Source organism: Diceros bicornis, chromosome 9 (assembly GCF_020826845.1).
Source record: "Diceros bicornis minor isolate mBicDic1 chromosome 9, mDicBic1.mat.cur, whole genome shotgun sequence".
NCBI classification, from domain to species: Eukaryota; Metazoa; Chordata; class Mammalia; order Perissodactyla; family Rhinocerotidae; genus Diceros; species Diceros bicornis.
The window spans coordinates 8,717,453-8,728,079 of NC_080748.1; the positions used below are offsets into that span (position 1 = coordinate 8,717,453).

At 39.4% G+C, this 10,627-nt stretch overlaps 1 pseudogene; it reads right to left on the reverse strand.

Annotated features, from left to right (window-relative positions):
* Positions 1 to 8,488: 8,488 nt before the first annotated feature.
* LOC131410387 (uncharacterized) lies at positions 8,489 to 10,425 on the reverse strand (annotated as a pseudogene).
* Between the last annotated feature and the right edge of the window lie 202 nt (positions 10,426 to 10,627).

The following is a 10,627-nucleotide window of genomic DNA, read 5'->3' on the forward strand; positions in this document are numbered from 1 at the left end:
CCAAGAGCATCTTTCCCCACGTACCTGATTCTCCTCTTCTGTTCCTACCTAGGTGAATGGTAGTCCCATCCAACCCAGTTACTGTTATGAGAAATCTGAAAGTCATCATTGACTTGTACTTATGCACACACCCTGACCCTCAACAATGTATTGTCAGCAAGCCCTGTCTATTTTAGCTCTTTACTTACTCAGCTCCCACCTTCTCCATCATCAGAGTCTTACTTCAGGACTTCATAACTTCTCTCTTGGATTATCTCAGCAGCCTCTTTTGACCCCCTCCAGTCCAGAGCATTCTCTCTAAAATACAAATCTGACTTTATATCACTCTTGATTAAAACCAAAACTTCAAACTGCTTTTCCATCTTCTTCAATATAATATCCAATATCAAATCTTACGATCCTTTACTCACACTCATTATGATCATATTCTGAACTACTTACAGTTCCCCACAAAAGACACGTTCTCCCATATTTCTGTGCCTTTGTTCTAAATGGATAACATTCCCCTTGTCTTTACCTGGCCAAAGCCTACACATTCATCACAAGCCTACTCATTTGTGTAAACAATTCAAAAGGAAGCCTTTGGTCACCCCTCCCCAAGCTGAGTGAGGATTTCTCTATGCTATAACAGTAATAATCTGCAGCAGCAGTAGCAAAAAATAACAAAACAACAACTAACCAGTCACAGTGGTTCTCAGACCTAAATGTGCATAAGAATCACCTGGGAATATGTCAAAATGATGATTTCCAGGGCACATTCCAATATTCAGATTCATCACATTTGGGACTGGGATCAGGAATCCACATTTTTTTAAATTGAAGTATAATTGACATACAATATCCTATTAGTTTCAGGTGCATATCATAGTGATTCAATATTTATGTACATTACAAAATGATCACCACGATAAGTTTAGTTACCATCTGTCACAATACAAAGTTATTACATTATTATTGACTATATTCCCTATGTTGTATATTACATGCCCATAACATTTATTTTATAACTAGAGGTTTGTACCTCTTAATCCCCTTCACCTATTTTGCCCATTCCCTAATCTCTTCCCCCTCTGGTAACCACCAGTGTGTTTCCTGTATCTGTGAGTCTGTTTCTGTTTTGTTTTTCAGATTCCATGTATTAGTGAAATCATATGGCATTTGTCTTTCTCTGTCTGACTTATTTCACTTAGCGTGATACCCTCTAGGTCCATCCATGTTGTTGCAAATGGCAGGATTTCATTCTTTTTTATGGCTGAAAGAATCTACATTTTTAACAAAGTATTTTTCTAAGTGATTCTGACACAGTTGATCCAGGAACCATATTTTGAAAAACATTGAACTGCTGGCTCCCCTCCAATCCACTCAATACATTGTTGCCAAATTAATATTCATAAAATAGCTTTTATAATTTTACAGCATCAAGTACTTGGCACCAAACACTATTATGTGCTGCACACATACCTGTCAACTATCTTAAGCCCAGTGAGGTTGATATTATCTATAGATAAAGAAACAGAAGATTATAGAGATTAACTTGATCAAATTCACACATAGGAATGACAGGATTTAAGCTTGGGCCTTGTTTTAGAATTCCATATCTTGGTTCATTCACTGCTATGTAAAAGCAATAACCAAAAGTTTCAATGGTGTCTCCATGACAGTCAACCGAATCAAAACCTTGGATTTGAAGGCCCTTAAGAAATTTGCTCCTATGTGATAGTTAATTTTATGTCAACTTGACTGGGCTAAGGGATGCCCAGATAGCTGGTAAAACATTATTTTTGTTCTATTCGGACCCTCAACGGATTGAATGATGCCCATCCACATTGGGGAGGACCATCTGCTTTACTCAGTCCACCAATTCAAATGTTAATCTCTTCTGGAAACATTCCCTTTCCTCTAATACTTTAAATCTCTTCTCTAATGCCTTCTCTAACTACTACAGATACTCAGATCTTCCTTAAATAAGATCATAAAATCTTAAACCTATAGGGGTTTAGTAAGCATTGCCTTCTACATTACAGATGAGGAAATTGAGGCTCTGTGCAGAAGGCTTTTGCCTGGGGGTACAGTGGCAGAGCTAGGACACACCTCCCTCACACTCACACAAGGGCAAGAAAAGAGGGAAGAAAGGGCAACCTCTCTGCCCACTCAACTTTTGTTCCCAAACTCCCTGATGTTTTGCTCCCCTATCTACCAACTGCTCAAAAAATCTACCTCCTGCTGGATCCAGTGAGCCTAAAATCCTCAACAAATGGCCTCAGGCCCTCACCTGCCACAACTACTTAGCCACCAGTCCTCCTTCCCTCTCCTCAAATGCCAAGATTGCTTGCCAAGGACTTGTTTCTTGACAGTCTGTCCAATGTCTGCTATTTCTAAGGAATATATCATTAAATTAAAGAGTTCAGTATTTATATCTTTCTATAGGAACTGTCTGGTACATAAGCATACAGTTGTATCAGTTAAGAACAGAGGGCAGAGAAGCTAACAATTTCATCTGTCAAGTTTTCGAAAATTAAACTGAGAAGCAGATCTGGACAAGTGAAATCCAACTGTTTAGATTTTTGCTGCCCAATACAGTAGGCTTATGTGGCTAATGAACACATGAAATGCATGAGTCCAAGTTGATATGTGCTATAATTGTAAAATATACCAGATTTTGAAGACTTAGTACAAAAAATATGTTAAATATCATATTCATAATTCTTATATCAATTACTTATTAAATGATAATATTTGGGATATATTGGGTTAAATAAAATATATCATTAAAATTAATTTCATCTGTTCCTTTTTACTTTTTGTGTGTGTGTGTGTGTGAGGAAGATCAGCCCTGAGCTAACATCTATGCTAATCCTCCTCTTTTTGCTGAAGAAGACTGGCTCTGAGCTAACATCTATTGCCAATCCTCCTCCTTTTTTTTTTCCCCAAAGCCCCAGTAGATAGTTGTATGTCATAGTTGCACATCCTTCTAGTTGCTGTATGTGGGACGTGGCCTCAGCATGGCCGGAGAAGCGGTGTGTCAGTGCACGCCCGGGATCCGAACCCAGGCCGCCAGTAGCGGAGTGCGCACACTCAGCCGCTAAGCCACGGGGCCGGCCCCCTTTTTACTTTTTTTAATGTGGCTTCTAGAAAACTTAAAATTACATATATGGCTTACATTATATTTATCTTAGAGACTATTCTTTTTCAGTCACTACTTTAACCACAAGAACACTCTCTGATAATAACATCTGATGATCTGGTAATTTGAATGAGAGCTTTTCACTCGCCCAATTTCATGCTCATGTATGCTATTCAACATGTCTCAGAATTAATTTCTTTTACAATATTCCGTGTTTGCTTTCAGATGGCTATAATGAGTCTAGAATTTCTGATATATTTTACATGATCCTTTTAGCCATGTTTATTTTAATTTTCATATTTTTGGTACCCATATCAAAAGAAAAATTTAAGATAAGTTGAAGGATGATGGCTCAGTTAATGAAGCTGAGAAACGCTCTTCTCTCCTCTTCCTTGCTGAAGTGTCAGCTTTTCATGGTGGTCACTCTTCCTCTAGTTTATCAACCAATATCATGCCAACAACAAAGAATAGCTGGACCAAAGCCAAAGACACCATAAGAAAAGAAAACTACAGACTAATATGCCTTATGGACATGGATGCAGAAATCCTCAAGAAAATACCAGCAAACTGAGTTCAACAGCACACTAAAAAGATTATGGACCATAAACAAGTGGGATTTATTCATGGAATGCAAAAATGGTTCAATATACAAAAATCAATCCATGTAATACACCACATTAACAGAAAGAAGGAAAAAACCACATGATAATCTCAATTGACGCAGAAAAATCATTTGACAAAATTCAACACTCTTTCATGATAAAAATACCCAACACACTAGGAATAGAAGGAAATTTCCTCAATATGATAAAGGTCATATATGAAAAACCCACAGTTGACACCATAGTCAATGATGAAAGACTGCAAGTTTTTCCCCTAAGATCAAGAGCAATACAAGGATGCCTGTTTTCACCACTTCTATTCAACATAGTACTGGAAGTTCTAGCCGGAGCAATTAGGCAAGATAAATAAATAAAACGCATCCAAATTGGAAAAGAAGAAGTAAAATTATCTCTGTTCACAGATGACATGATCAAGATTACACATACACAAAACTGTTAGAGCTAATAAATGAATTCAACAAAGTTGCAGGATGCAAAATCAACACACAAAAATCAGTTGTGTTTCTATATGTTAGCAATGAACAATCTGAAAAGGAAATGAAGAAAAGAATTCCATTTATAATAGCATCAAAAAGAACAAAATACTTAGGAATAAACTTAACCAAGGAGGTAAAAGACTTGTATGCTGAAAACTATAAAATGTTTCTGAAAGAAATTAAAGAAAACACAAATAAATGGAAAGACATCTTTTCTTAATGGATCAGAAGACTTACTATTGTTAAGATATCAATACTATCCAAAGCAATCTATAGATTCAATGCAATGAATTGCATCTTATAAAAAGTCCCACAGCATTTTTGCAGAAATAGAAAAGCACAAAGCACATCCAAAAATTCATATGGAATCTCAAGAGATCCTGAATAACCAAAACAAAACAGAAAAGAAAAAAAGAAAAAAGAACTAAGTTAGAGGACTCACATTTTCTGATTTCAAAACTTCCTACAATGCTACAATAATCAAAACATTGTGGTACTGGCATAAAGACAGATATATAGTTCAATGGAATGAAGTAGAGAGCCCAGAAACAAAGAAATGAACTCGCACATATATGGTCACTTGGAGTGCCAAAACCATTCAATGAGGAAAGAACAGTTTTTTTTAGCAAATGATATGGGAAAGCTGGGTATCCACATGCAAAATAATGATGTTGGACCCTTATCTTACCATATACAAAAATTAACTCAAAATGGATCAAAGATCTAAATATAAGAGCTTGAACTATAAAACTCTTAGAAGACATAGGAGGCAAGCTGCATGATATCATATTTGGCAATGATTTCTTGGATTTGACATCAAAAGCGCATGCAAACAAAAGAAAAAATAAATAGAACTTCATCAAAATTAAAAATTTTTAAGCATCAAAGGACACTATAAACAGAGTGAAAAGATAACCCACAGAATGGGAGAAAATATTTGCAAATCATGTATCTGATAAGAGATAATATACAGAATATATAAAGTATTTCTATAACTCAACAACAAGAAAAAACCAACAATCCCATTCAGGAGCAAAGGCCTTGAATAGAAATTTTTCTAAAGAAGATATACAAATGGCCAAGAAGAACATGAACAGATGCTCAACGTCACTAATCATTAGATAAATGCAAATCAAAACCACAATGAAATACCACTTCACACCCATTAGGATAGCTATTATCAAAAAAGAACATAAAAAGTGTTGGCAAAGATGTGGAGAAATTGAAACCCTTTTGCATTGCTGGTGGGAAGGTAAAACGGTGCAGTCACAGTGGAAAAAAATTTAGCTATTCCTTAAAAAGTTAAACATAGAATTATCATTTGATCCAGCAATTCTACTTCTGCGTATATACCCAAAAGAATTGAAAGCAGAGACTCAAACAGATACTTGTACACCAATGTTCATAGCAGCATTATTCACTACAGTCAAAAGATGGAAACAACCCAAGTGTTATCCACAGATGAATGGATAAACAAAATGTGGTATATACATACAATGGAATATTATTCAACCATAAAAAGGAATGAAACTGATGCACGCTAAAATGTAGATGATTCTTGAAAACATTATGCTAAATGAAATATACCAGACACAAAATAACAAACTGCACGATTATACAACTGTGAGGTAACTAGAATAGTCAAAATCATAGAGACAGAAAGTAGAAGGGCAGCTGCCAGGAGCATTGAGGAGTTATTGTTTAATGGATACAGAGTTTCTGTTTGGGTTGATGAAAAAGTTCTGCAAATGGATAGGGGTTATGATTGTACAACATTTTGAATGTACTTAATGCCACTGAATTGTACATTTAAAAATTATTAAAATGGTAAATTTGATGTTAATTATATTTTACCACAATAATAATGTTAAAAGCATAGATTGGGGCTTCTGGGTTCGCAGAGAATTATGGTAACTACCTATATTAGTCGGGAGTCTACAGACAAACAGAACCAATAGGATATATAGGGAGAAAGAGATTTATTATGAGGAATTAGCTCACATGATTATGGAGGCTGAGAATTCCCATGATCTGCCATCTGCAAACTGGTGACCCAAGGTAGGCTGGTGGTATAATCCAGTCCAAGTTCAAAGGCCTGAGAACCAGGGGGAGCCAATAGTGTAAGCCCCAGTCCGAGGGCAGAAGACCAATGTCCCGGCTCAAGCTTAGAAGGAGGAGTGAACTCTCCCTTTCTCCACCTTTTGTTCTATTCAGGCCTTCAATGGATAAGATGGTGCCCACCCACATTGGGGAGGGCAATCTGCTTTACTGAGTGCCCAATTCAAATGCTAATCCCATCTGGAAACACCCTCACAGGAAACCCAGAAATAATGTTTAGCCAAATATCTGGCGACCCATGACCCAGTTAAGTTGACACATAAATTAACCACCACAAGTCCACCTCTTGTCAACTTGGCACCCATACATACCTCCTTAAACCATACTTATTCTCCAAATAAAGACAATAACAGGGTCATAATTCTGCCTAACATGACACAACTATTCTGTGCGCAACTAAAAAAGCACGAACTTCTTCTCCAGAAAAGGAAATAAAGTTCTTTTTTTTTTTTGTGAGGAAGCTAACATCCATGCTAATCCTCCTCTTTTTGCTGAGGAAGACCCGCTCTGAGCTAACATCTATTGCCAATCCTCCTCCTTTTTTTCCCCAAAGCCCCAGTAGATAGTTGTATGTCATAGTTGCACATCCTTCTAGTTGCTGCATGTGGGATGCTGCCTCAGCATGGCCGGACAAGCAGTGCGTCAGTGCACACCCGGGATCCAAACCCATGCCGCCAGTAGCGGAGTGCGCGTACTTAACCGCTAAGCCAGGGGGCCGGCCCAGAAATAAAGTTCTTGAGTGATGTTTACTCTTCTCCTTGATGCCCTGTAACTTAAGTCCTATGATATAAAATTAACAATACTTAAATACTATGATATAAAGTCAATACATTGTATGTTACATGATAAGGGAGTAAGAGAAGAAAGAAAACAAAGAGATTGCTTCACACACACACACACACACACACACACACAAATGCGTTCATAGGAAAATGAGGAAATACTCATGACAGTTACAGTCTTTGTTCTATAACTTGTTGTGTAGTCATTGCTGATATTTGTAAGTACCTTCTTCTACTACCCTTTCTGTATTCCCTTTGTCTTTAGCAAGCACCTCAGCTGGTCATGGTTCCTTACCTGGTGAAGTGACCTAAGTCTACATTCCTGAAGGATCCGGCCCATTAACAGTTCTGCCTGGATTGGGTTGTTGTAGTTTTCCATTGACCTTAATCACAGGGCATGGTAATATGAAGAGATATCCAAAGGAATCTCCTATGTTCCAGACATACTCTTCCTTACCTCCATTGTAGAGGAGTAGTCCAATTTCCCCTTGGTAGTCAGGATGAGTCACCCCAGCCAGCACAGTAACTCTCCTCTTTGCCTACTGATTCAGAGATATGAGGAGCCTAAAGGGGCCAGGCTGCAGTCTTACTTCTAGTTCAGTGGAATCATTGTGTCTCCTGGTGGAAGCTTTCCTCCCCTGGAACTATGACCTATAGGCCAGTAGAGCACGACATCACGGGAACAGGAAGCAAAAATTTTGCTAGTGGGTCACTAGGGGTAATACTGAGTGATGCCACTCCCACTTCTACTCCTTGATTCCTGGAATCACGAATCCTGGCTATGGGAGAAACAGCAACATATATTGGACACTGATTCAGAGCATATACAACCTTCTGGAGAACCTTGTCCCTGCCCTGCAAGGTATTGCCACCTAGCTAGCACTGTAACAGTTTTCAAATGGCCATTCCACTGTTCTATCAAGCCAGCTGCTTCAGGATGGTAAGGAACATGGTAAGACCATGAATTCCATGAGCATAGGCCCATTGTCACACTTCTTTTGCTGTGTAGTGAGTTTCTTGATCTGAAGCAATGCTGTGTGGAATACCATGATGATGGATAAGGCATTCTGTAAGTCCACAGATGGTAGTTTTAGCAGAAGTATTGCATGCAGGGAAGGCAAATCTATAACCAGAATGTCTATTCCAGTAAGAACAAAACACTGTTCCTTTCATGATGGAAGTGGTCCAACGTAATCAACCTGCCACCCTGGTAGCTGGCTGATCACCCGAGGGAATAGTGCCATATCGGAGACTGCATTCATCTCTGCTGTTGGCAGACTGGGCACTCAGCAGTGGCTTGGCCAGGTCAGCCTTGGTGAGTGGAAGTCCACGTTGCTGAGCCTGTGAATAACTTCCAGCACTGCCACCATGGACACTTTGCTCATGAGCCCTTTGGGTGATGACAAGGGTGGTCTGGGAAAGAGGCTGACAGGTAGCCATAGAATGGGTTAGCCTATCCACTTGCTTATTAAAATCCTCATCTTCTGAGGTCACCCTTCGGCAAAGATTCACATGGGACACAAATATTTTGACATGACATTTTTTGTCCATCTGAGAGTTCTATCCACATACCTCTTCCCTAAATTTCTCTGTCATCAATTTTTCAATCATGTTCCTTCCAAGTTCCTGACCATCCAGCCAAACCATTGGCTGCACCCCGTGAATCAGTATATAATTGCATATCTAGCCATTTCTCCTTCCAAGCAAAGTGAACAACCAGGTGCACTGCTCAAAGTTCTGCCCACTGGGAGGATTTCTTTTCACCATTGTCCTTCAGGGACGACTCAGAAAGGGCTGTAGTGCTGCAGATGTCCACTTTGGGGTGGTCCATGCATATGGTGCAGAAACATCTGTAAACCAGGCCCAAGTCTTCTCTTTATCTATCAACTGATTGTAGGGAACTCTGCATGAGGCCATAGGTGCAGGCTGAGAGAGAGAGAGCAGTGTAGCAGGAGTGGGGACCATAGGCGTTTAGGCCACTTCATGTAATTTGCCTGTGCCTTTATGGCCTGCTCAGGCCTAATCATGTATATACTACTTCCATTCTCTTGTTCTGGGCCCCACTCACAACTAGCAGCTTTTTGGGTCACTCAGTCAATGGGCTGGTGTAACACAACCAAATGAGAAATACGTTGCCTCCAAAATCCAAACAGGACCACCAGGCATTTATACCTCTTTTTGATTGTAGCAAGGGCCAGATGCAATAACTTTACCTTAGAAGAGATATCCTGACATGTCCCACACGACTGGACTCCTAGAAATTTCACTGAGATTGAAGGCCCCTGAATTTTTGTCAGATTATTTTCCACTCTCTGGCACACAAATGTCTTACCAATAAGTCTAGAGTAGTTAATACTTCTTGCTCTAATCAGCATAATGGAGCAAGGTCACTCAGCATGATGTCATCAATGAAATGGACCAGTGTGATATCTTACGGAAGAGAAAGTTGATCAAGATCCCTGCAAACTAAATTACGACATAGGGCTGGAGAGTTGATATACCCCTGGTGTAGGACAGTGAAGGTGTGATGCTGGCCTTGCCAGCTGAAAGCAAACTGCTCTGGTGGTCTTTTCTAACAGGCAGCAAGAAAAAGGCATTTGCCAGCTGCCAGCTGCATACCAGTACCAGGGGATGTGTTAATTTGCTCAAGCAATGAAACCATATCTGATACAGCAGCTACAATTGGAGTCATCACCTCGTTAAGTTTACAATAATCCACTGTCATTCTCCAAGATCCATCTGTCTCCTGCACAGGCCAGTAAGCAAGTTAAATGGGGATGGGGTGGGAATCACCACCCCTGCATCTTTCAAGTCCTTGATGGTGGCACTAATCTCTGTAATCCCACGAGGAATGCAGTATTGCTTTTGGTTTACTATTTTCTTAGGCAGAGGCAGTTCTAGTGGCTTCCACTTGGCCTTTCCCACCATAATAGCCCTCACTCTACAGGTCAGGGAACCAATGTGGAGATCCTGCCAGCTGCTGAGTATGTCTATTCCAATTTTGGATTCCAGAACTGGGGAAATAACCACAGGAAAATTTTCAGGGTAAGGAGTTGTAGTAGTCACCTCCAAAATCTAATTTTCTCTCTTGTTCTGTAGGGATACGGAGTTTTGTAATCAATTAGAGTAAATGCTCTTTTTGCTCAAGGTGTTCTAAAGCTGGCCAGGGGAGCCCCTTCAAGTTCCTTCCGTATCCTTTTGACATGCCCCTATTAGTTTTGAGCATATGTTTGGTTTCTGACACAAGTAGATGTCCCAGGCTCACCTTGTACTTTCCCTACCTCAGTTTTGGAATTAGCCATTTCTCTAAGGAAACTTTGGTCCTGTTAGTGGGGATTGTATTTAGAAATCCAACTCGGGGCATTAGATGTGCTCATTGCTACTGGAGTGTCATTGCTTCTAGGCCCTTTCAATGGACAGAGCTACAAAATGTATTTTTAAGAATCATCAGTTTAAACAATATTAATTCAAATTATCATTGCCACAGTGTTTTCTTCTTTGATG